Source organism: Peromyscus eremicus, unplaced genomic scaffold (genome assembly GCF_949786415.1).
Source record: "Peromyscus eremicus unplaced genomic scaffold, PerEre_H2_v1 PerEre#2#chrX_unloc_2, whole genome shotgun sequence".
NCBI lineage: Eukaryota > Metazoa > Chordata > Mammalia > Rodentia > Cricetidae > Peromyscus > Peromyscus eremicus.
In genome coordinates, this window is record NW_026734289.1 from 4757061 (window position 1) to 4782374 (window position 25314).

Consider the following 25314-nt stretch of genomic DNA (forward strand, 5'->3'; position numbering starts at 1 on the left):
CTTGGACCCTTTTATACCACCTCAAAAATCTCCGGCAGTTCCCCCTTCCGCAATGCCCCCTCCCTATATTTCTCTGTCTTCCCATTTTTGCAGGCCTATTCTTGATGAGTTGGCTCCCCCTGTCCCAGATCTTGGTTACTGAGACGGGCCCTCCAGGCTCGCAGGGAACATGTTGAGCTTTTAAGGGAATTGAAAACTCTTGACAAAGAACTTAAAGATCTTGCCCTTAAAGTGGTGGCTCCCGGTCCGCTAAAACCATCTCAAAAATCTAGTAAATTGAAGAGTAAGCCTCAGCCTGTCCTGGCATTTCCTGTTACCAGGAGCCAGACCTCTGGGGACTCATCTGAGGCAGCGGCCCAGAGCGGCCCCTCAGGGGGTTTGGAAGATCAAACTGAGGAAGGGGAGGAGGTGGAGGAGGAGGAAGAGCCATCACCAGAGGACCCCCCCCACCAGGACAGACTCATCACAAATTAAATTTCCGCCTAGTTGAAAAGCTGAAATCTGCCTATGCTCAGTATGGTCCTACAGCTCCTTTTACATTAGCCTTGGTGGAAAACCAGAGCAAACATTGGTTGACCCCTAATGACTGGTATTTTCTTGCCCGTGCGGCTCTTTCTGGGGGTGACTTTGTCCTCTGGAAAACAGAATTTACAGAAAATTGTCGAGAAGTTGCTCAAAAAAATACTGAACAGCCGTCCTCAAAAACTTGGACATTAAAGAAACTCCTCGGCAACCCCCCTTACGATACAAATGCAGCACAGGAAAATTCCCTCCTGGCCTCCTGGCCCAGATTCAAAACACGGGGGTCCGGGCCTGGAAATGCCTGCCCCAAAAGGGTTCTGCTACCACCTCATTAGCAAAGATTCGTCAGGGCCCCGATGAACCTTTTAGTGAATTTGTCTCTAGCTTAAATGATGCAGCTGAGAGACTTTTTGGGCCGAACAAACACGAAAGCACCTTTGTTAAACACCTGGCCTTTGAAAATGCAAACCCTGCCTGCCAGGAAGTCCTCCATCCTCATAAAAACAGAGCAGACCTGTCTGAATATGTGAGACTCTGTTCAGGTGTTGGCGCCGCCCATGCCATGGGATTAGCTATAGGTGCTGCCCTCAGGGCTTCACAACAGCCTGGAGCCCGCACCTGTTATTTCTGTAACAACCCGGACATTTCGCTAGGGAATGTCCCCAGAAAGGTCACAGCCTCACGCCCTTAGCCCAGCCGGCTCAGGAGGCCTCCTCTATGAGGGCCTTGCCTTCCACTCTCTGCCCCTGCTGCAACAAGGGCCGTCATTGGGCTACAGAATACAGGTCAAAAGTCAATTATCTCGGTCAGCCCCTTCCTCTGAGGGTGCCAGGAAACTTCCAAAGGGGCCAGCCCCTGGCCCCAATGCCTCCAAGAGCGCACCCTGGGGCCTTGAGGTCCGCTCACCTCCTGCCTCCCCAGCCTCAACAAATTCTCCCGCCCCAGTTCCATTCTCCTCCCTCCAGAGAGCAACTCCAGGCAGTGCCGGATTGGACTTGTGTGCCACCGCCGAAACAGTATTAAACTCCCTTGAAGGGGCTCAGGTCATCCCTACAGGGGTGACAGGGCCCCTACCTCCTAATGTTTGTGCGCTTGTCCTTGGCCGTGCTTCTGTGGCCCTCAGAGGGGTCCAGGTCTACCCTGGCATAATAGATAGTGATTTCTCAGGTGAAATTAAGATTCTGGCCTCTGCTGTAAACGGCATGGTCACGATTCCTCAAGGTACGCGCCTGGCACAGCTAGTTCCTTTACACTCCTCTGTCTGTGATAATCCCTCAATTACAAACACCCCTCGGGGGTCAGCTGGATTGGGCTCCTCGGACACCTACTGGGTCCAGCCTGTTACTCAGGATCGCCCTACTCTCACCCTTACTATAGAGGGAAAGAAGTTTCAGGGTATCTTGGATACAGGGACAAACACCACAGTCATTTCACATTCTCACTGGCCGTCTTCTTGGCCACTGGTTCCATCCCTCACCGATTTAAAAGGAATCGGGCAGTCTAATAATCCTTTAATTAGTCTCACCTTAGATGCTGCAGGGCACTCTGCCGCTGACAGGCACTGGCACCCTTCTCCAGATGCCACCCGGCCACTAGCCATGTGGCGAGATCCCCTCACGGGGCATTGGAAGGGCCCCGACCCGGTCCTTATTTGGGGACGCCTGCATTCTTGACAGGATACACTCTGCTCCCAGATGCAGAACGCCTGGTTAGAGCTGTAAATATACCTGATCTGCCCAGGACAGATAGCCCCTCTCCTGAGAAAACTTCTTCTGTTTTAAATGCTGTCCCTCTGACAAGCCCTCCAGGCTGTTGTCCTTACCCACAGCAACCCCCACCAGCCCTTTAGCTCTGTTATCACTCTGCTCAGAGTTCCTGTGGGGGGACAGTGGGAACTTTACAGCAAACTGTGTTTGAGACCTTTCACACAGTATACAAGTCCCATAGTCAATCATGTTCTGGGCTGTGACACTGCTTGTCACAAATCCAGTCTGACAGCAGGGGTCATGTTTTCCAAGGGCAGTGCTGAATTTTTATCCAAGATGTCAGAAAGACTTGTGGGACCTGCTGGACTTGGTGTCATAGGCGGTCATAGCCATGTTGGGCCAGCTTGACACAGCCTGTGGCTGGCAGGTAGCACAGCAAACAGGTTAGCACCAGAGATGCCTCTCAGGGCACTTAGGTCCCTTCCACCTAGACTAACCTTTTATTCCTCAGATCAATTCCTAGATCTCTAGGAAGAGAAGCCACACTGAGACAACTTCCTTGATGGGAGCCTGTTACTGCCATCACCTTAGCAGTCCTTCTGGGGGTTGGAGCAATGGAAACAGGCACAGGAATTGCCTCTCTGGTCCTGTCCAACCAACATTAATCTGAGCTTTGACTGTCCATAGACGAGGATATTGCTCAATTTGAACAGGGAATTTCAGCCCTCCAGTCATCCCTTTCCTCCCTAGCTGAGGTAGTTTTACAGAACAGGAGAGGCCTGGATCTCCTCTTTCTACAACAGGGTGGCCTTTGTACTGGGCTCAAAGAGGAATGTTGCTTCTTTACAGACCACACCAAGATAGTCAGGGACAGTATGGAAGGTTAGAAAAGGACTAGAAAAAAGAGAGAGAGAGAGAGAGAGAGAGAGAGAGAGAGAGAGAGAGAGAGAGAGAAGGAGAATAAGAGCTTGGGTGGTTCTAGAATTGTTTTTCCAACTTCCCTTAGCTAAGAACCCTTTTTCCCTCCCTCCTAGGACCTGTTGTAGGCCTGCTTCTGGTCCTTGCCTTTGGGCCATGGGCACTTTCCTGGCTCACTTGGTTCATCTGAAGCCAAGTAACAGACCTGCCAGCCAGGCAGATCCAGGTTCATTACCACTGCTTTGATATGCAGGACTCCAGGGCTGAAATTTCCCCTGACAGAGATGCCCCACACAGACCCCTTCACTCGGGGGAGGCTGCACCTGTGTGTGGGAAAAAGGCTCGCTCAAGGCATGATTGGAGTGCAGCTGGGACTGCACAGGCTGGGGACCATGGTACCCCAAAATCCCGAGAGCCTGGATTATATGCCCTGTTGCATAGCGGTTGTGCAGTAACAGCCTTGCGCTTACCCATTTCTGCTCCCTCAAAAAACTGCACGGTCCATTGATTCCTGCACTATGGGGACACCTGTGGTGCTTGAGTCTGGAGAGACATTCCCTCTGGGACCTTTTTTCACAACCTTTAAAGGGATAGGGCCTCTGTAATCCTCCATGCAAAGCCTCTTTCAGAGTCCTCCTTTAAGACCATTCGAACCTGGTTTATGTTGGCCCTTAGATTTATTACTAAGAAGGGGGAGATGTCAGGGACAAGGATAGAATCTCTAGTTAGTGGAAAAATACAGACCCCCATAAGACAGAGAACTAGATCATCTTACAGTCAGGTTGCCTAGCAACAGGACATTGAGGCAGAGCCCTTGACCCTTTTACCCTGTAAACATCCTATACAAACATCCTTAGCTTGCCCCACCTTATGCAGATGACAGCTTCTTGCTCCCTCCACCCTGCAGAAACTATATAAACCCTCTTGGAGAAAAATAAAGTTGCACCTTGATCAGAATCCAGACTTGGTATGTTTCCTTGTATCTCCTGTCTCTATCATTCCGTCCTTAGGGTGGTCGAGAACCCGTTGAAGCCCTGCAGGCGGGGCAATTTTTATATGTTCCTGCATAACTTTGAGGTAAGATTATCCATAAATGTCTCTGATTTTGTGATAATGAACAGAAGTGAATTTGTTAACTGAGCATGCTTAAGAATACGCAGAGTGCTACAGGAACGTGTCCAGGCTCCCAACTCAAAAACCACATGCTTCCTTTGTTTAGGAAAAGCATTGTTTTGGAAATGACTCGCATGTTCTCCTTGCATTCTGCAGTTGGGAAAACTTTCTCATTTTATCTGTCTTGTCTGTTGTGATGTCTAATCTTTTTTTTTTTAATTTTTTTTTTGAGACAGAGTTTCTCTGTGTAGCTTTGCATCTTTCCTGGAACTCACTTTGGAGACCAGGCTGGCCTTGAACTCGTAAGAGATCCACCTTCCTCTGCCTCCTGAGTACTGGGATTAAAGTCCTATGCCAACACCACCTGGCCGTGATGGCTTTTCTTAATAGTCAAGCTGACTACCCCTTTTTTTTTTTGGTTTTTCGAAACAGGGTTTCTCTGTGTACCTTTATGCCTTTCTGGAACTCACTTTGGAGACCAGGCTGGCCACAAACTCACAGAGATCTGCGTCCCAAGTGCTGTGATTAAAGGAGTGCACCACCACTGCCTGGCTTGCTGACTACCTCTTTAATTAATTAAAACCCAAAAGATTGGTGTACACCTGTGAGGGATTTTTTTTACAGGTTTTAAAGTTAAAGACACATCTTTAATCTGGATCATTTTAGGTGATAAGATCCACTTTTAGCTGCCTGGGGGCAGTGCACACCTTTAATTAAACCCCAGGAAGCAGAAGCATTTGGATTTTCTGAGTTTGAGGGTAGCTTGCTTAACAAAATGAGTTTCAGGGCAACAACAATAAAACCTTTCTTGAAATAACAAAAAAAAAACAATCAACAAAGAATAAGATCCAACTTTAATCTGGGTAGCAACTCTTGGTGTCAGCCTACATATATAAAAGATATTGAAAAAGGAAGTTCTCTTTTCACCTGCTTGCCCTAGCTCTGATTATCAAGTTTTTTGTTTACTAGCATTAGAGCCTACTTTCTTAAAATTGTGGTATATACTGAAGACCAGCTGAGATGGCCAGCTTCATGTACTGAATAACTACTGGACTTTTCAAATTTCCATGGGTGGACAGGCATTGTTAGACTAGCTCGACCACAGCTTGTGAAACATTCTAATAAATCCACTTTGTACACACATGGAGAGATTCATTCTACCAGTCCTGTTTGTTAATATTCTGATCCTGGCCCTTGGCAGCACTCAATGTCCTGACGTAAAAGCTTATTCTTAAGGGAAATTTCCACCCACTACCCTCTCTCTCTCTCCTGCTTATCTTCCAGGAAATGTGAGCACATTTGGATTCCTCCCTCTCCCCCCACTTTTTCCCTCTTTCTCATCCCCTTCTCTCTTCCTCCACTAAATAGACCTCTTCACTGAGTGCTGTCTGAATGTCATTTTTGTCTGTCATCAGCAGCAGGGAACCTTGTCTCTCTACCTGCCAGAGCCTTCTTTATACAAATCATAACACTGTTCACGTACAGAAGCTTGAATAATGCAGTGGTTTTTTTGTTTTGTTTTTTCACCTGCCCTAGGAGTAAGACATGCTGATTAATAACAGTGCTTGTATACATATTCTTCGTAGCTCCATTATGCTTTGAATATTCAACTTTCTTTGAAGCTTACCCTTTATTATTATTCATTTGCCAACAGTGTGCTCTGATTTTCAGGAATAAAAATCCTAAAGCAATGAAGCCATTTCTGATGGGAGAAAGACCTATTATCTTGTTTGTGATCCACTTCCTGCATTTCTTTCCTGGTTGTATGAAGTCCCTGTGACAACTAGGTAAAAAGTGGGTTCAGTTCACCTGACCTCAACTTGAAGTCACAAAACAAACATCTCCTTTTTTGTCTTTTAATTTCTCTTTAGTTAATATTCTGAGCACCCTTCCACCTGTGTGACATGGAATCACTCCACCCGACATAGTATAGTGGGCTGTACATGCTAGCCACACTGTGTCCAGGATGAAGAAGGGGAAGTGCCTACCAAGAGCAGAAAGATAGCAGAGTCTGCAATTGGAACCAGGGACAAGTCCTATTGAAATGCAAATGTTTAGAAAAGGTCTGGGTCTGTGGTGGAAGGCAGGGTCAGGAACCATTGTGCTGTGACTTTAAGCACAGTGTAACCCTATGGGAGGTGCTCTTGTGGGCCTCACTAGCCAATCAGGCCCTCCAGGTGACCTGCCAGTCAGAAGTGGTGCAGGGTTCTTCCAGCTGCTAGCTTCAAGCTTGACTTTGAAGAGAAACTGACAGCAGCAGCTTTGTGTTGTGTGCTGTGCTGCGTGTGCTGGTGCAGAGAGCTGAGCAGAAAACCTGGGTGAGCTGGAAAACCACCACATTGTGAGTGAGGTTCAGGAGCCAGAGCAGTGGGTCCTTCTAAGATCTGGGAGGAAACTTCAGCCAGAATCCCTGTCCTGTGAGGTCCCATATGGTCCTTGAAACTTCCTATTCTCAGGGCAGGCCTCTGGATAACTTTGCTCTGTGGGCCAAATCTGTTTACAGAATTGGGAGTAGGGAGGTGTGTATAGAAACATCTTTGTAGTCAACTTCAACATGCTTTTGGTGCACTCATTGCAAGCAGGCCTACTTTTTCCAGTATTTTCTAGAGGTTCAGCACTTTGTATTTAACTTTCATGTGTAAGATCCATTTATAGTTAATTTTGTGGAGGTTGTAAAAGGCATCTCATGTGTTGCATTGCACTCTACAACTAAGGTGTGAGAGAGAAGAGTTGAAATGGTGATATAAAGGATTTATTAATTCTTAGAAGATAGTAAGTCTCACAAAATAGAATTTAACTGAGGGAGTACTGCCTCGGAAAAAAAAAAAAAAAACCTTGCCAGGCAGTGTTTATGCACAACTTAAATGCTAGGACTCAGAAGGCAGAGCCAGGTAGGTGTCTGTGAGTTTTAGACCAGCCTGGTCTGCATAGCAAGATCCAGGACAGGCACCAAATCTACATGGAGAAACCCTGTGTTAAAGAAAAGAAAGAAAGAAAAGAAAACCACTCAAAGTTAAGAGAATTGTAGCCAGGCCTGTTAGAGATTAGAACAATAGCATACACATTTGTTCACCAGGATTGTCCAGAATTTTGGCTGCAACCAAACAATTACAAAGGAGCCACCCCTGATTTACAACAAGCCACCAGGCCTAACACTGTCTGAAGGAATGGGACTCTAACAAACTGCTCATTGAGGAATTACAGGGTCATAACCAACCTTAAGTCCTCGTATGCCAAAAAATTCCACTTTTCTTCTTAAGAAAAAACCAAGATATGCCATATGGGCAATATGACACCAGGTGACAACTATTTGAAAAGTAAAACACCAGCAGTTCAGTGGTAGTACATGACTTTGCCCAGCAATCACTCAAGAGGCAGAGTCAAGTTCATCTCTGTGAGTTTGGGGCCAGCCTGGTCTGCAGAGTTATGTCCAGGACAGGCTCCAAAGCTACACAGTGAAAACCTGTCTCAATGAAAAAAAAAGAAAGAAAAGTAGAACACTTACATTTCTTTAGGCCCTCAGGCAGGGATTAGGATAATTCTTGGGAGAGCTAGTAACAGCCTGGGGACTGGGCCTTGGGAGCTTTCCCTAAAGGCATAACATATTGACAATAAAACAGAGCTTCATCCCTAAAACCAGGAATATGCTTTGAAGAGCAGGCAATGGTCTTGAATCAGGGCCTTTGTGATGGGGTTGCTTCAGATCCCAAGAATCCAACTCTTTCACCAAATATGGCTATAGTTATCCATCCACAGATCACTGTGGGCTTAGTCAGTAATATGCTTGAGATAACCTTTTTCTCCTTGTGCAGCATGGTTTGATTAGCCTACTCTCTGAGTCTGTCCTGTTGTATGATACTTTCTGCTGACTTACTAGAAGTTCCCCATTTCCTTCCATTTTGCCCCTAGAAGTAGTACAAAGGTGCTATTTTTCTTAAGAAACATAGTTGACATGAGACATACCTTGTGCAAGACCTTCGCACCCCAGCTTTTATATTTTCTACCTTATATTTTGCTTTTTTTCTCATCCCTTGTAATCTTCACCTCAGGACCCTGTCACTGAAGAATGTCCTGCTATTTCACATCACTAGGGTACTTAAGTAATAATTTTGGAAATGTCTTTACTGTGTAAATTTCCCATGTGTACAAGGGGTAGACTTGCAGTCTTCTGTCCCTATTTAAGTTGTTCAATTTGCAACCTGGAGGCTGAACCCCTATGTCACAAGGTTGATAGAATATGTGGAATGCAAAATTTAATCACAGCAGGATAAAAGCAAGGTAGAACAAAAAATGGAACACCAAAGGTGATTTTGTTGGTAGGTAGAACCTGAGAATGTTGTCTTTTGAAAGAATGTGGATGATATCAGGACTTTAGGTGGCAAAAATCATAGAAAGTTTCACAGTGAACTTTACTGACCTGTCTTGATGACCAGGACGATACAAATGTTAAGAATAATAGCAGAAAGTGGAGATTGAGAGTATAGAATTTCAGTAGGAAATAGACTCAATAAAAATTAAGCAGACAGGCAGTGATGGCCCATGCCTTTAATCACAGTGCTTGGGAGGCAGAGGCAGGTGGATCTCTGTGAGTTTGAGGCCAGCCTGGGCTACAGAGTGAGTTCCAGGATATGCTCAGAAGCTACATAGAGAAACCCTGTCTAAAAAAACCAAACAAAAAAAACCTCATAAATTATTAAGCCTGGCTGTGGTATTGCACACCTTTAATCCCAGCACTTATGAGGCAGAACCAGGTGGATCTCTGTGAGTTTGAGGTCAGCCTGGGTTACCTGGTGAGCTCCAAGAAAGGTGCAAAGCTACACAGAGAAACCCTGTCTCCAAAAAACCAAAAAATGAATGAATAAATAAATAAATAGATAAATAAATAAATAAAATAAGCTAGAGGCATTTTTGTATGATATTTTTACTACAAATTTTTTTTTGGCTTTAAGTCATGGAAGGATTAAACAAGGTAATTCCTACTCTAGAAAGCAACTTCATACAAAACCTGCTGCACCTGTGGTCCAAGCATGTCAGTGTCCACTGAATAAAGAAGTCAAACTTTGCAAGATCACCCATCATCTACTGGTCCTGGAAACAAGAAAGAATCAATATTTAACATCATGGATTCTTAGTCTGGGGGTTCAGTTCAGCACTGTTGCAGAATTCTATGTTTAACAGTCAGAAACCCATTGAGGAGACTGTGAGAGTCCATCACATGAAGTTGTGAGGATGAAGCCTGGTGTTGCTGGTTTTTGTTTTTTAACTCTTTACTCTTTTGGGGGCCTGCCACCCAGCTCTCAAATAAATCACACACAGGGAGGCTTATTCTTTTTCATAAGTGCTCGGCCTTAGTTTGGCTTGTATCTAGGCAGCTTTTCCTAACTTAAGTTCTCTCATGTACCTTACACCTCTGGGCTTTTATCTTTCTCTATTCTGTATATCTTTCTTTACTTTTTACTCCATGGTTTGCTGTGTAGCAAGGTGGCTACCCCCTGGTGTCCTCTCTTTTTCTTGCTCCTCCCTTTTTTCTTTTCAGTTTTCTCTTCCAATTTGTTCTCTCTGCCAGACACCCCTGCCTAACTTTTTCTGCCAAGCTACTGGCTGTTAGACCAGTTGGTATTTTAGACAGGCAAATTATCACAGCCTCACAGAGTTAAACATATGCAACATAAAAGAATGCAAGTTACTTTTGTATCTTAAAATAATTGTTCCACAGCATAGACAAATATAACACATCTTAAAATAATATTTTGCGGCCGGGCGGTGATGGCGCACGCCTTTAATCCCAGCACTCGGGAGGCAGAGCCAGGCGGATCTCTGTGAGTTCGAGGCCAGCCTGGGCTGCCAAGTGAGTCCCAGGAAAGGCGCAAAGCTACACAGAGAAACCCTGTCTCAAAAAAACAAATAATAATAATAATAATAATAATAATAATAATAATATTTTGCAACAGCCTGGATTACATTTTGTGACATGATGTTGGGATACCTAAGGTATGGAACATCTCCCATGGAGCACTAGCTGCATATATGGAGATGAAGTAAAGAGAGAATTATATGAGAAGTTGCATGAATGGGGCCATCTGAGACTGTTGATAATAAATCCTCATGCATCTGAGATAGAGATAGAGAATTTGATGTCTGTCCTGCTCTATTTCAGTATTGTCTTTGCCTAATCTTTCCTTGGTATGTCTCCATTTCTCTATGTTATACTTTAAATGGTTTTCTGTGCCATTGTATTTTGGAAAGTTATAATTCACTTTCTGATTTCACAAATGTCACCATCAAGAGACCATCTTGTATGTCAGAAGAGGCTTTGAACATTTGAACATAGTGTAGGGATGTGGCAAACTATGAGGATCATTGAAGTGACTAAATGCATTTTCTTCCTAGATGATCACGAGCCTATAGGTACCTGGTTTAGAACATCTTTGATTGAATGAAAAACCTCTCAGACACAATGATATATGTGAACATGTGTCTCTCCTTGGTGACTTTCTTTTGATTGCATCTTTAGTAGGAGGACCCTTTTGGGAGAAAATTCCTCACTAGTTGTGTGATATGCATCTCTATAGCCTCAACTGATTTCCTGTTCTTCGTGTGTACTGAGTTGTGGTTGAAACTAATCAGCCAGCTTCCTTGGATTGTCATGCCTTCAACACCATTAGAGATTCTATCTCTGTATTACATGAAGTTGAGTAGAAGCAATTGCTATTCAGTGCTAAGGCAGTTTGTTAACCTGGTCTTTTAATATTTTTGGAATTTTTTTAATATAAGATTTGTCTGTGTAACCCCGAGTGTCCTGATAGGAGTTCTGTACACCAGGCTGGCCTGGAACTCACAAATCCCCCCTGATTCTGTCTCCCAAGTCCACAGATGAATGTGTGTGGACATTCCTGGCTGTTTTGTTTTTATATTATTGGATGATGGGCCTGGGATGTAGGATTTTGTAAATGTCAAGCATATGCTGTTGTACTGAGCTCCACACATATCTTAAATTTTTAAATTTGACACAGGTTATCATTCTATTTCTCTATTTGGCATGTATTCATGATATTAACATTCTTGAGCCTTCTGAGTCATTGCATTGCAGGTACATGTACTTCCTCCTGCCTGTTACATTAGTTTTGAATTTTGAAATGGATATGAGTATTTTATCTGAATGCATGGATATGCACCATGTGGGTACCTGATCATCACAGTGATCAAAAGATGGTCTCAGCCAGGCGGTGGTGGTGCATGCCTTTAATCCCAGGACTCAGGAGGCAGAGCCAGGTGGATCTCTGTGAGTTTGAGGCCAGCCTGGGCTACCAAGTGAGTTCCAGGACAGGCGCAAAGCTACACAGAGAAACCCTGTCTCGAAAAAAAAAAATGATGGTCTCAGTAACCCTGAACTTGGAATAAAGGATAGTTGTGTTCCCTCATATAAGTACTGGCAATTGAGCCCACCTCTAAGCAAGACCAGCAAGAGCTCTTTACTAGCTTGCCATCTCTCTTTCATAATCTGTGTTGATTATTTATGGTCAACATTTATACGGCTAATGCTTTCTTCTTTCCATTTGTAACTATTTAAACATGCACTACTTTATGGTAAATTGTTACTTATGTTATAGTTTGAATTGTGGCACTTCAGGATTCTTGAGGAATACAAAACTAAAGTAAATGCATAACTCTTTGTAGGAACTTCAGTAAAAATTTCTTAGTTCTTTCTTTCTTGTTCTGCTGATTTTTGCTTGGGAGACAGGGTCTTAACATGTACTATAGGCTTTCCTAGACCTGATTGCATAGACTAGGCTGGGATTCAACTCAGACGCAGATATACCTGCCTCTGCCTTCTGAGTCCTGCTGTTAAAGGAATGAGCCAATACACCCAGTTTGTCCATCTTATTTTTCCTTATAGTTAGTAATTGTTGATACAATTTCTCTGATGTGTACTCTGTACTGTTGATTTGTTTACTTGTCTCCCTATATTTGTTAATAAGCATTTCTCTTGCAAGGTGATATCCCATTCAAAGGGTACAGAAATGACAGAAGTGATCCTCCTATTCAGCTTCCTTCTAAAGGGACTGGTTGATTACATATAACTTGTATGTCATGAAGTAAGTGTGGGGAGCATCAGAATTATATGACTATACACTCAAAGAAGTATACATTTACAATGATGTAAGTATTATGGTTTCTCTTGTACACATGTATGGGATATTTTAGAATGCAGTGACCTATGATGATGTGCATGTCGATTTCACTTGGGAAGAGTGGACTTTACTGGATCATTTCCAGAAGAGTCTGTACAAAAAATGTGATGCTGGAACCTACAGGAACCTCACTATTATATGTAAGATAGAGTTTTCTTCACATATTAAAATGAGAGGACAACTGTCCTTAGGTTTTGGATGTTCCTCTGTAATTTGATTGAGAAAGAATATTAGGTGAATAAATCAGTCATATTCTAAGTTTCACTGAAGATAGTAACATAAATTTTGGACAGTTTTAAAGAAAATAACATATATTTTCTGGTACTATGTTTTAGGATACAATTGGGAAGACCATAATACTGAAGAGCATCTTCAAAGTTCTAGAGGAGATGAAAGGTAACTTTTTTTTTTTTTTGGTTTTTCGAGACAGGGTTTCTCTGTGTAGCTTTGCGCCTTTACTGGGACTTACTTGGTAGCCCAGGCTGGCCTCGAACTCACAGAGATCCGCCTGACTCTGCCTTCCAAGTGCTGGGATTAAAGGCGTGTGCCACCATTGCCTGGCATAAACTTAATTTCTTAAAAGGATACAAGAATAAAGGACAAATTGAATAATAAATGTTATTTGCATATTAAAATATTTATACAACCACATATTTTTTCAAAATTGATTATGGGGACTAATCATTTGTTTATAACATTGTCTCAGAACCACAATCAAATGTCAGAGAATTGCCTCATTCGGTAAACTTGTTTCCCCTAAGCCTGAGGACCTGAGTTCTTTCTCTGGGTGATCCATACTACTCCTACAATTGTTTTTTATTTCTATACTTGGGCGTTGACATATGTACACTCATACATCAGCACATACATAAATTATTTTTAGATTTGAATAAGTTTCATTGCGGTCCTTTGCAATTAAATGATTCCATAGGTTTCATCACTAGAACTCACATAGGGGAAGTAGAAAACAGACAAATATAAATTATCTTCTCGGTGCTACATACACATCCTGGCAGGTATAGACAAACAAATGCAGTTCAAACATTTTTAAGTGGATGAAAATACCGGCATGGAAAATAACCCAATTATTGAGAATATATAAAATGATTTGCCCATTTAAATTATAGAATTTTAAGAAATAATTCTGTTCTTCAAAACAATTATGGTTCCTTTTTAAATATTGTTTTATCCTTTATGTTCTGATTCCATTGTAGATCACTTAGAAACCCATATTTCTGGACTTAGAGGTGCATGGATATAATTCCAGCACAGGGAGAATATGTTGGGCCAATCTCTGTGATTTTGAGGCCAGCTTGGTCCCCATAGTGAATTCCAGGGCAGCCTATTTGGACACATTCTGTCTCAAGAAAATTCCAACAGAAAAGCATATCTCAAATTATGGGATTTTTCATAATATAATCTGGCTGGATCGTGACTGGTTTCAACAAAAGCTTTTGTTATCTTTACTCACATCATGAGAAGTGTGTTACCAATGAAAATAAAAAAAAAGTATAGAGAGTCCATTCACAGAGGTATAGAAATCCATTGAATCCTTTGACAACCATCTACAGGACACTTTCTTCACCTTCAACTCACAGAAGACAGAAAGAGCAGTAGAACATCTTCATCATCGAAATTATAATGACATATTTGTAACATGAAGAGTTGGCTCAGTAGTACCCAAGTTTAATTTCTAGCACCTACATCAAATTTATTTCCACGTACTTGAGTGCATTTGCCTTGCCTCTTAGGAGACCAGATATGCAAATGGTAAAAAGACAGATATGTATGTGATTCCAAATTGTAAGAAAGGCTTTATTCATATGCCTGTTAGCTTAGAAAAGAATGAAATTTAATTTAAGTGCATAAGTTTTGCAAGTTAGTATACTGTGTTCCTGCTAGGTACCAATGGTGACCAGAATGTGGTGTCTGATCCCCTGTGACTGGAGGTATTATCAGTTGTCAGCTGTCTTGTGAGAGCAGGGGATGAGAGTCAGGTCCTGTTTATAAATGGTAGTGTCCTCAATGTTGAGCCTTCTATTCAAGCCTATGAACATGTCATTAATAGGAGTAAGGTGTGGATGGCTGATCTAAGTTCATCTTTACTCCAGCCCAGGTTACTCAGAAGAAATATAAGATTGATAGAACCTGAAACTACTTCACACTTGGTGCTCCAAGAATTTGTTTTTACTCTTCCCCAAATGAGAAATTATTGGTTGAGGAGCAGAGTATACCGTCATTTCAATTTTAGAAACACGTATCTATCTCCAAGAGTCATACATTGTGTTCATGTATCCATAAGAGCCATGTGTTGTTTCTCTTTGAACTTATTCCAGTGATGGTCCATCCTAAACGTGACAAGTTTTCCCTAAGCCCTCACGTAACAATCAAATGCTTGCAATTATCAATTCCATTGACTCACAGTTTTATGCCACATACAATTCATATTCAAAATCTCCATTTTTTACAGCACATTATCACAAATATTAGGAAAAAGGACTGTATAACCAGAGACAGTTCTGACAAGGCAAGACCCAAGGAGGTTTTTTTAGGAAACATTTCTGCTGGAAATATGAGACCAGATATAATAAGAATATTCTGGATAAAAATGGATGACCAAGAGATTTCAAATTACTATTTAGAATGCTTTGTGTTGTAGGATATAAAACTAGCCCCCTGTATCGAATGTTATGCTGACCCCTGAGACAGTCACACCCTCTCCTCATTCAGTATCCTGCTATTTTCTGGTTGTATTAAAAAAACAAAAAACTGTCAAGTGATTTAACCTCTTAAAAATCATTTACACTTAAAATATGGAATGAAATAGGATTTTTACCCACCATTTAAAAATGTTTATACAGCTACTAAAAAACTCACATTTACAAATAGTTGGTTAAAATATTCCTCTGGATTTTACAAGTAGCGAGGCAGGGATACTGAAAGACATGATGGATAGTTAGACTTGGCTTCTTTCTCTTCCACTTCAGGGACTGGACTCTGTTTTTCAGTGTCTCTACTTTCCGCTGGCAGATCTGTAGTTGTTGGTCAGCCACTTTAGCCTGTTGCCTTTATTTTCCTCTTCCCTTTTGTTTGCACTTTTCTGTGTGATGGTTTATCTCATGGCCTTTTCCAGTGTTGCATCCACCTTGGCAGAGGCAGGCTTGGATAACAGTCTCACCGAGCATGACTTGGGCTCTGACTTCACCACTCCTTCCCTTGGGCAATGATTGTGGTGTCACTGGGTAGGAGGAATGTGTGATGCTGAACCTGTCATGGTGCTGCACTGCCTTAGCTGCCACCACATGAACTGCAGGGCCAGTGGGAGAACTGATCCAAGAGTTTTCTAAACCCAAATCTCCACAAAATGAGGAGAAAATACAAAGAATACAAAGAGGAGAGGAACTGACACTGAAAGTCTTTAAAAGATGGTTGAGCATTTAATCCAAGTCACAAGAGTGAGTTTATCTCCAATGTGGTAAATAGGCAGCAATTGGAGCCCAGAATCTCACATGTCAGGTGTTCCCCTTCTTGAGTTTATACCTCCTATAAGGAGAGAAAAGGAACTTGCAGGCGTAAAGTCTGACTTGTCTGAATGTGATCACTTTCTGCTTCCCTGATGCCTGCAAAACATTCAGTTTGGAGCTCTGAATGGTGGTGACTCTAGAAGACATCCAGGTTATGAGACGATCCTGAGACTAGAACTGAAGTCTGTCTAAGGCTAAGACAATCAGGCATCTACAAAGAGCTGTGGAGTTTTGAAGAATTTTTAGGGATGGACCTTTGGGTGTGAAAGCCCAAAGTTCAAATGCCAGAGTAATTTCTGAGGTGTATCTGAGGACAAGCTGGCATGAATTGTACTCAACAATCACCCATCTGTGGGAGTGAGCTACCTCCATATGCTGGAAACCATGGTTGCTTATAACTCCAGTTGCAAGGGCTCTGATTCAATCTTCTGGTCTCTGCAGGTACTGCACAGAGACACAGGTAGGCAAATATCCATATACTTAAAACAAAGTTTAAAAATAAAATTCTTGCTGGAAGGTGGTGATGCACACCTTTAATCCCAGAAATTGGAAGGCAGAGGAAGGCAGAGCACTGTGAGATCAAGGCCAGCATGGTCTGCAGAGTGAGTTCTAGGACAGCCAAGGCTACACAGAGAAACTTTTAGTTTGAAAAAAACTAAAAAAAAAAAAAGTAATTCTTAAAAGCCAGGTTCTGGTAGTGCATGCAGGCTCTTAATCCCAGCACCCAAGAGGCAAAGGCAGGTGAATCTCTGAGTTCAAGGCAAGCCTGGTCAACAGAGTGAGTTCCAGGAGGGCCACTGGAGTTACAGAAAAAAACAAAAGAAAAATGATATTCTCTACAGTATTGTCACAGCCTTGAGTTGGGCAGCAGTCAGGGCTTAGTTAAAATGAACTTGTTCTGGTCCTTCATAGAAGCATTTGTGGTCTTCTGAGCCAGCTTACTTGTAGGCAAAAGAAGCCTTATTCTCAGGTTAGAATAGCTCAGAATAGCTGTTCATTTGAGACCACCATTCACAGTATGAATAGGTGACTTTCCCATGCTGGTTTTTGTATTTGTGTTCTATGTCCTTTGTGTGAGAATTGTGGCATTGATACATTCTTTAAATGTAGATTTTTAGGTTATACATTATGTTGTATTTCTCTTTTAAGTCATGCATCATGATATATTTGAATTTAGATCATACTGCATGATCTAAAAAATAATTTTGCTCTATAAATCTCCATCTGCCTAAGTGGCTAAACTTGCATTCTCCTGGCTCTATTTAAATTGTTCAATGTGCTACCTCAGGCCAGACTTAAGAGAGACTTAAGGATGACAGCACAAGTAGCATGCAAAATCTGTGCCAGACTGGCTTCTCTTTTGACATTAACCACCACTTGATGCATGTCATTATTTAAGATATTCTTGTTCATTAAACTTTTAGGTGTGTGGAAAAATTTATCCCTGGGGAGGCATATTCTCTAAGAGCAGTACCTCCAGCCTTGTAGAAATTTTTTTCTGAGACAAAATTTTTATGCTTGATCAGGTAGCCATGAGCACAGTCAATTTCACTGTCCTTGTGATTGAACCAACTACAATTTTAGATTGACGAACTCAAACACCACAGAGTTTTAAACTTTAAAATTTGGGTTATGTAGTCAACTGTGCATTTCAGTAACAGGAGAAGGATTTTTGTGTGCCTAGAGACTAGAAAAGAAAGAATAGTTTACTGTGTGCACTGCTGGGGGAAACAGAGGAGGCAAAATGCTGCATAAGTCACCATTATGAAATGGACCTGATTATGGAGGATCATTGATTTGGTAACTCCCCAGCACGTATTGATACATGTCATGTGAGTGAAGGCAGGCTAGATTTTGGGTGTACCATTTGAGAAAGTTAGCTTGAGGCCGTGAGTATTGAATTTGAGCAAAAAAATTATCCAATGCAGATATTTTCAATCCTGCTTGTGATGGTTATTTCCATTAGCTGTAGCTGTGTGTGCCAGGTCACAGGTCTCAGCAGCTAATGTTGCACATAGGGGCATGGTGATATGGTATCTTATTAATACCATTCCCTCTACCAGAGAATGGTGTTCTCTTTTTCAAAGTCAATAGAGCCATGTGTTTTTTCAATTATATTTATTTTTTTAACAAGACAATTATTTGTTTCACTGTTAGAATTTGATTTTCTTTAAATGCATCACTGCTCTTACCTCTTACTTGTTTCTGTTCCCTATTGTTTTCAGGTCATTAAGAATTATTTTCCATTTTTCTCAAGTGAGTTGATTATCTCTGTTTAGAGCAATGTCTCCTGTTGCTTAGGCTTGCCTCATACTATGCAGTTGAGAATTGCTTTGAACACCTAATTCTGCTTCTGCTGCCCAGTAGGGGAAAGAAAGTTCTGCAAAGTGCTTTAAGACTGGACCTTAACTGGTCATTGAGAAGAAAATATAGACTGGTAAATGAGTGTCTTCCAACTTCTCTTGATTTTATTGCAAACTTACAAATGAAGAGGGACCTGTGTAAGAATTGAGTTCACTGACCAACTATAAAGCATTTGTACTCCCATTACAGAAAGGGATGGGCAAGAAGGAACATGAAAGGTCTCTGCCTTTGACTGTAGCTCACATTAGAAATAAGTAGTGATGTAATCAATTTTATGTATTTTAGATGATTATTAATTGTTTTGACTGGACACTTGTATCCACAGAACAGGGAATCAAGAATCTGGATAAAGAACTGAACTTATCACAAAACCAAACAACAGTAGTTACACTAGTTTGACCCAAGTAGAACTGGATAAAATGGTGTAGCCCTGCCTAAAAGAACTATTATTTTATAGGCTTAAGATGAACAACCTGAGAGAAAATGTGTGACTAATACTTGGTGTTCTCTAACACAAACCCCTAGTCTCTGAAGCACATGGCCATGAAGCCTGTTTCAATTTTTTTAAATTTTATTTTATTTTACAATACAATTCAGTTCTACATATCAGCCACAGATTCCTTTGTTCTCCCCCTTCCTGCCCCCCTCCCCTTCTCTCTAGCCTACCCCTTATTCCCACCTCCTCCAGGGCAAAGCCTCCCCTGAAGACTGAGATCAACCTGGTAGACTCAGTCCAGGCAGGTCTAGTCCCCTCACAGGCCGAGCCAAGCGACTCTGCATAGGCCCCAGGTTTCAAACAGCCAACTCATGCAATGAGCACAGGACCCAGTCCCACTGCCTGGATGCCTCCAAAAAAGATCAAACAAATCGACTATCTCACCCATTCAGAGGGCCATTGGATCATAGTTCATGTGTTTCCACTTGTTTGGCTATTCGTCCCCGTGCTTTATCCAACCTTGATCTTAACAATTCTTGCTCATATAAACCCTCCTCTTTCTCGCTATTTTTTTAAAATAGTTTTTGGTAATTATATTACATCATTTCCATTGTTGCTTTTCTACTTCTTAGCCTTTCCATAGACACTTTATTGTTTTCTAATTCATGGTCTCTCTTTCCTTTAACAGCAGTTACTGTTTTATGTGACTTAAGTTTGGCTGCAGGATTTCTGAGATATAAAGGAAATGGTAGGCTGCACTGGCTGGTGACTGTGTAATGGAATACACATCTCTTGGAAGAGGAACAGAAAGTGCTATGAGAGACTGGAATAGTTTCTACTAAAATATATATTTCCCAGACCAAAGCCCCATCTGGCCCTGGGGTGGAATCCAGAGCTGTGAAGGCCTGTGCTGCCTTAGTCATTTGATCTCTGCTTACCTAGTAGAGGAGCTGCTACTGCCCTGAGGCCCTGTTAGAGACAAGCTATTGAGAAAGTTGGGGCAAGCCTAACAATCAGGAGCACCAGTGGGAGTTAGATTATGAGTTTTATCAAGGGCTCTCCTCTAATTAAGATATAGGGAACCATGTGGTAGTCCATCAGCAATGCCATGGTGAGTAGAGGCACTTTGCCTTTCATGCAGGAGGAGCAGGAAGGCTGAGCTGTCAGATCTGCTGGGAGTTCAATGGATCATGTGATAGACTGCTTCTGTTGGAGAAGCAAAAAAAGAAAGGAAAATGTCACCATGAGGCAGTCTCAAAAAAATGGAGGGTTGGCTGAATGAGAGCTTTCCTAGCATGTGTGCATCCTATATACAACTTTATCATGAAAAGGTCAAAACAAAAATTGGGGCTACTGAGATGGCTCAGTGTGTGGGTAAAGGTGCTTGGCCCCCAATCCTGGATCTGCAGAGACAGTGTGGTGGAGAGTGAGAATCAATTTCCATAAGTTGTCCTCTGACAGCTCTATGGACATATTGAATTGAACCCTGACCCTAATAAAATAAAAATGTCATGTGTTAAAATGTCACCACAAAACTCAGTATTTGCACAATCAATGCTAATCAAAATGTTTCAGCCAGGTGATGGTGGCACATGCCTTTAATTCCAGCTCAGGAGGCAGAGGCAGACATATCTCTGAGTTTGCGGCCTGGTCTACAGTCCAAGTACCAGGACAGTCAGGGATACATACAGCTACTCTGTTTTTTAAAAAAACAAGCCAAACCAAAAATTAAATACATAATAATAAATGTTTCCTAAGCATATCCTTAATAATTTCAGAGTGAAAATGCCATGTTTTGTAACCAGATACCACCACTAAATATCATGCATGAAGCCCTTTAGGAAACTGGAGAATAGCCACATGGTAAGGCAGGACATGGTGTTAAGTGCCATGATGACCCTCAATATCAGCACACCCTTGACACTGACTCATGATTCCAGAAAGTCAAACCATGGGAAGTTTCTGCTCTCTCACTTGGAATATGGAAGTCCTGGGTTACATCTCCACAGGCCTGTGAACACACATGACCAACAAACAGGGTTGGATATGGTAGCCCAAGACCTTAATCCCAGCTTTCAGGCGGAAAGAAGCAGATGGAACTCTGAGTTCCATGCCTGTAAGGACTATGTTGAGAGACCCTGTCTGGAAAAGAAAAAGAAAACTGCATAATGGAATATCGGTCTTTTTGAAAGCAAATCAGGAAATTGTGCTCATCAAGAAACAACTGCTGGTTACAGATGCTGGCAAATGGCTGTAAATAAATGCTCAGAGAGTAGTGAGAAAATGTCCAACTTAGAAAATATTTGAACAGAAAGGTGAGCAATGATATGAGAATATAATGACCAATAAGTGGAGCTGTGGAGACACTCGGAGGGTTTGAGCAGTCACTCTGCAATCCTGAGGACCTGAGTCTAAATCCTCAGCACCTACATAAAAACAAATCCTGGAATGTCATGGAAGCCTCTAAGCCCAGCAAGAGATGAAAGACATAAAAGTATCCTGAGAGCATGTAGTTCAGTGAAACCCTGTCACAAAATGAAGATACATGTTATTTCTCTCTGGTATCCATGTTTGCATATAGGGTTGTACAATCTGGCAAGGTCTCACCTGTCTCACACACACACACACACACACACACACACACACACACACACACACAGAAGACAAGCAATGAGTAGAGGGCAATGCCCACAATCAACTGATGTGGCAATTGAAATTAGAGGAGAAACTGGAGCACCTGACCAAAAGGACTGCCCCAGTGTGCCTGAGGAAAATGGGAAATGGTGTGGCAGTTTGAATAACCACTGGGTAGGTTTGGTTGCAGCAAAATATGGGTCTCTATGAGGCAGCTTCTGGGAGAAATGGAAACACAAAACAGGCTGAGCACCCTTAATCCAAAACCTGAAATCTGGAGTTCGAGAACACTGAATTTCAGATCCAGGTGCTCAGTGCCTCATTATCGGAAGTGCTGCTCAACTGGAAGTGGCTTTACTCAGGACATGGAGATCAGATCCTCCAAGAATCCTCAACCAGTCAGAGGACACCTCCCTAGGCCACACCATCTGAAATCCACTCAGCCTCAGGAGAAAGCTGCAGGCATTATCATGACAATATAGACACTCAAGACTCCTGTCAGATCTAGGGGCCACCAGCTGGGGTCTGGAGGAAACTCAGCTGCAGGGTTCTGTTGATGCACCAGACCCAAAACTCCTGCCAGCCAAGCCTTCAAGGCAGCATCAGCAACAAGAATAGAAGCAAAGATAATCAGCTTGGGGAAGCTGTCTGCTGAATGATGTGAAAATGATTTTCCTCAAGGCGGACATCCAGTCACAACACTACCCTCCCCAAGGCACAGTCTAGGCAGAGGCAAACATAACATTTGGATTATCATAAACATCATATCAGACGATGACCTTGCCTGTGCTTAGCAGTGAGCACTGACTTTGCCAAACAATAAGAAAGCCTATGCTCCAGGGGTGAGTTGTCACCACAGGAATACACTGGCAGCTGACTGATCTCTCCAGGACACTCCCTAACCTAAATATGTGTTCCCTATTCTCACTAAGCATTGGAGCTGAAAATATTATACAGGAAATTCCAGAAATGAACATCACCAAAGTTGTACATTTTACACCATTCTGGTTGGAATAGCAAAATCTCCCATGCCAGATGTGCTTGTGACCTCCACCAAATGCCCACTCTCAGTGCCCATCACTAAGGAGCCTCCTGAGTTACAGAAGGGATGGTGCTGGAGGAGAGACTTAACAGAATAGAGGTCCGAAAAACCAAGAGGGCCCACAAATGACATGCGAGCACACATCTTGGAGACTGACTAATGCTGGGACTCATGACTATGCCCAAACCTGGAGGCCACAGGTACCTGGAAAAGGCCCAAATGGTGTCCTTCTGGATGGGGCTGTGGCTGCCCATGTGCCCTCCACCCCCACCCACTCACAGTGGCTTCAGGTGTAAAGGACTCCATTACTTTCTTTGTTTTCCTCTGGTATTGCCGGAATCTGGACTCAACCACTCTTCCTTCTGCAAATGACACAGTGTTTGTCCTAGAACATGAATACTGCACCATGAAGACACAGAACATGACCAGGACCACACAATGGAGAGCTAGGGCCACTGGCTCTTCATGCTCAATGACAGGAAAAGCATCAACCCTTCTGTTACCTGCGGACTGGCTCCTTCAATCTCCCCAGGTATGCACAGGGCAGCTACTGCATGTAGTAACCTTTATATGATACTTAGTGTTTACAAGCCATTGATAGAATGCCTCTTGTATGCTGGTGCTTGGAGAAGGAGCAAACATTAAGTAAAAGATAGAAACATCCTAAAAAGTGAAAACTAGAGCCTCTGGGATGGCTCATTGGGTAGAAGGATTGATTGGGATGGCTCATTGGGTAGAAGACTTGCCATCAAACCTGACATCCTCAGTTAAATCCCAAGTGGAAGGAAAGAAACAACTAACAACAGCTGTCCTCTGACTTCCACATGTGTTCCCATGGCATCTCCCCAGAACATCACTTCATGTAAATTGGTGTAATTGTTAAAAAAGGGGACAGAAGAGATGCCATGGTGATTTAGTGCTTGTTGCTTCTGCAGAGGACTGGAGTTCAGTTCCTAGCACCCGCATGGAGGCCCACAACCATTTCAGTTCTAAGGGATTCAATGCCCTCACTGGCATCCAGAAGCATCTACATTCATGGGCACATTCCCCCACCTTCCCCCAAACAACAACAACTGAAAAAGCCAAAGCAACAAAAAACTCCACACTATCTCATGTTGGCTCCTCCTTGGTAGCGTCCATCTCTGTTTTGTACTTCACTCCTTGTCCTGGTCAGTGTTACTATTGCTGTGATGAAACACCATGAATTAAAAAAAAGCAAGTTGGGGAGAAAAAGGTTTTTGGCCTATACACATATATCACTGTTTATCATTGAAGGAAGTCAGGACAGGAATTCAAACAGGGAAGGAACCTAGAAGCAGGAGCTGATCCAGAGTCTATAGAGGGGTGCTGCATACTGGCTTGCTTCCTCTGTGGTGACTCTAGCTTTTGTCAACCTGACATAAAATCAGCTAGTGTATCCCTAGTAAAGCTTGGCTGACTGCTGAGATCTTGAATTTCCTGACTTCTTATTCTTTAAATCAGCAGAGAACAAAAGATCCCTTCCTGTCACCATCTGGCCTGGCCCAGCATGAGGCCAGCAAGACCCAACTATAGCACAGCCTCACCCATGGCCCTTCAATGGCGCTGCTTCACTCATGGTTGCATTCTTTCCCCCCACTCTGCAGTCCCTCCCTCATTACTATTTTCCCTCATCTCATAGGCTCAGCCCTTTAGTCTTTATCAGAATGGAGACTGTCTTGGAAAAAAAGGACTCCCTGTCCAGGGAGATTCTACTGCTCCATTATGCTTAACCCCTGTATGGCCCCTGGGCTCTGGGAACTCTTGGGCTGCCCCAGCTCCACAGACACTGCTTGCTGCTCCCTTTCACCTGCACACTACTTCCCTGATGTGCTTCATATAAGCACTGTAAGACCTCTGCTCTCATTGCCAGTTCTCCTTTGGTCCTTTGCTGTGCTTTAGATACTGTGTTGAACTTTCTGATTATAGCAAATCCCAACATGGCCCTGTTCCTTAATCCAGCATCCAGCAGCAGCATAGATCATGGGGCCACTGGCTGCTTTGGGCCCAGGACTCAGAGCTCCTTTTCCTTAAAGGGTCACTCCAGGCTGAGACACACTGGTTTGTTGCTGGGTCTTTCAAACACAAACCCTCCATGCCTCTGAATACTCCTGGGTCCAGCCCCTCAATGCAAACCAGTATCTTCTGCTGCCTTCCTTGCCCTGCCTCTTCAGGCACAAATGCCCCATCAGAGCAGCCGAGGTCTCTCTGGGTTTCTGGTGTGCCATATGACTTTCCTTCCCTGGCTGGGGATGTCTGCATGCATGATTTATGGGTGCAGCTGGACATGGATGCAGTGCCTGACTGTGTTTATCAAGCTGGCCTCACATTCCTGGTTTCAGCAGATTCTCCTGCCTCCCAAGTGCATGGAAACAAGAATGTGCCACCATGCTGGCTAGAAAATAGGTTTGATCAAAGACACATACTTGATGTTCCTGCTACTTCCAACAGTCGGGACACCAACATTCTGAGTGTCCAGCCATCTTGGACTTTGTCTAACAGTGAGGACTCCATGAAGACACTGTCATCCTGAGGACATGGCTGTGTTAAGCAAATCAGGCAGCGTGCATACATGTCAAAGTTTATAAACAAAAATGTCAGGCTGTCATCACTCAATGGTATGGTGCTCACTGGACATGGTAAGGGCCCTAGTTCCATCCCTGCCATCACAGTAAACAAACATCTGCTGGGGATGTAGCTCTGCTAGCATCATGGAGAAGTCCCATATAAGACCACCATCATGTATGCAATCAGCAAGAATGCTTATTATCTCAAGAAAGTTTCCAGGATCCTGGGGCCTGCCATCCTATGTAAAGGCAAGATGGCGAAGAATGTGAGAGATGTA

At 42.9% G+C, this 25314-nt stretch overlaps 1 long non-coding RNA gene across 1 annotated transcript in view; it reads right to left on the reverse strand.

Moving 5' to 3' along the window:
- Positions 1-19883: 19883 nt before the first annotated feature.
- Positions 19884-25314, reverse strand: part of LOC131901069 (uncharacterized) — a 124867-nt gene continuing 119436 nt past the window's right edge. Inside the window, exon 3 of the long non-coding RNA XR_009376330.1 lies at positions 19884-19981. This is a non-coding gene — a long non-coding RNA (uncharacterized LOC131901069). The remainder of the gene's footprint in view (positions 19982-25314) is intronic.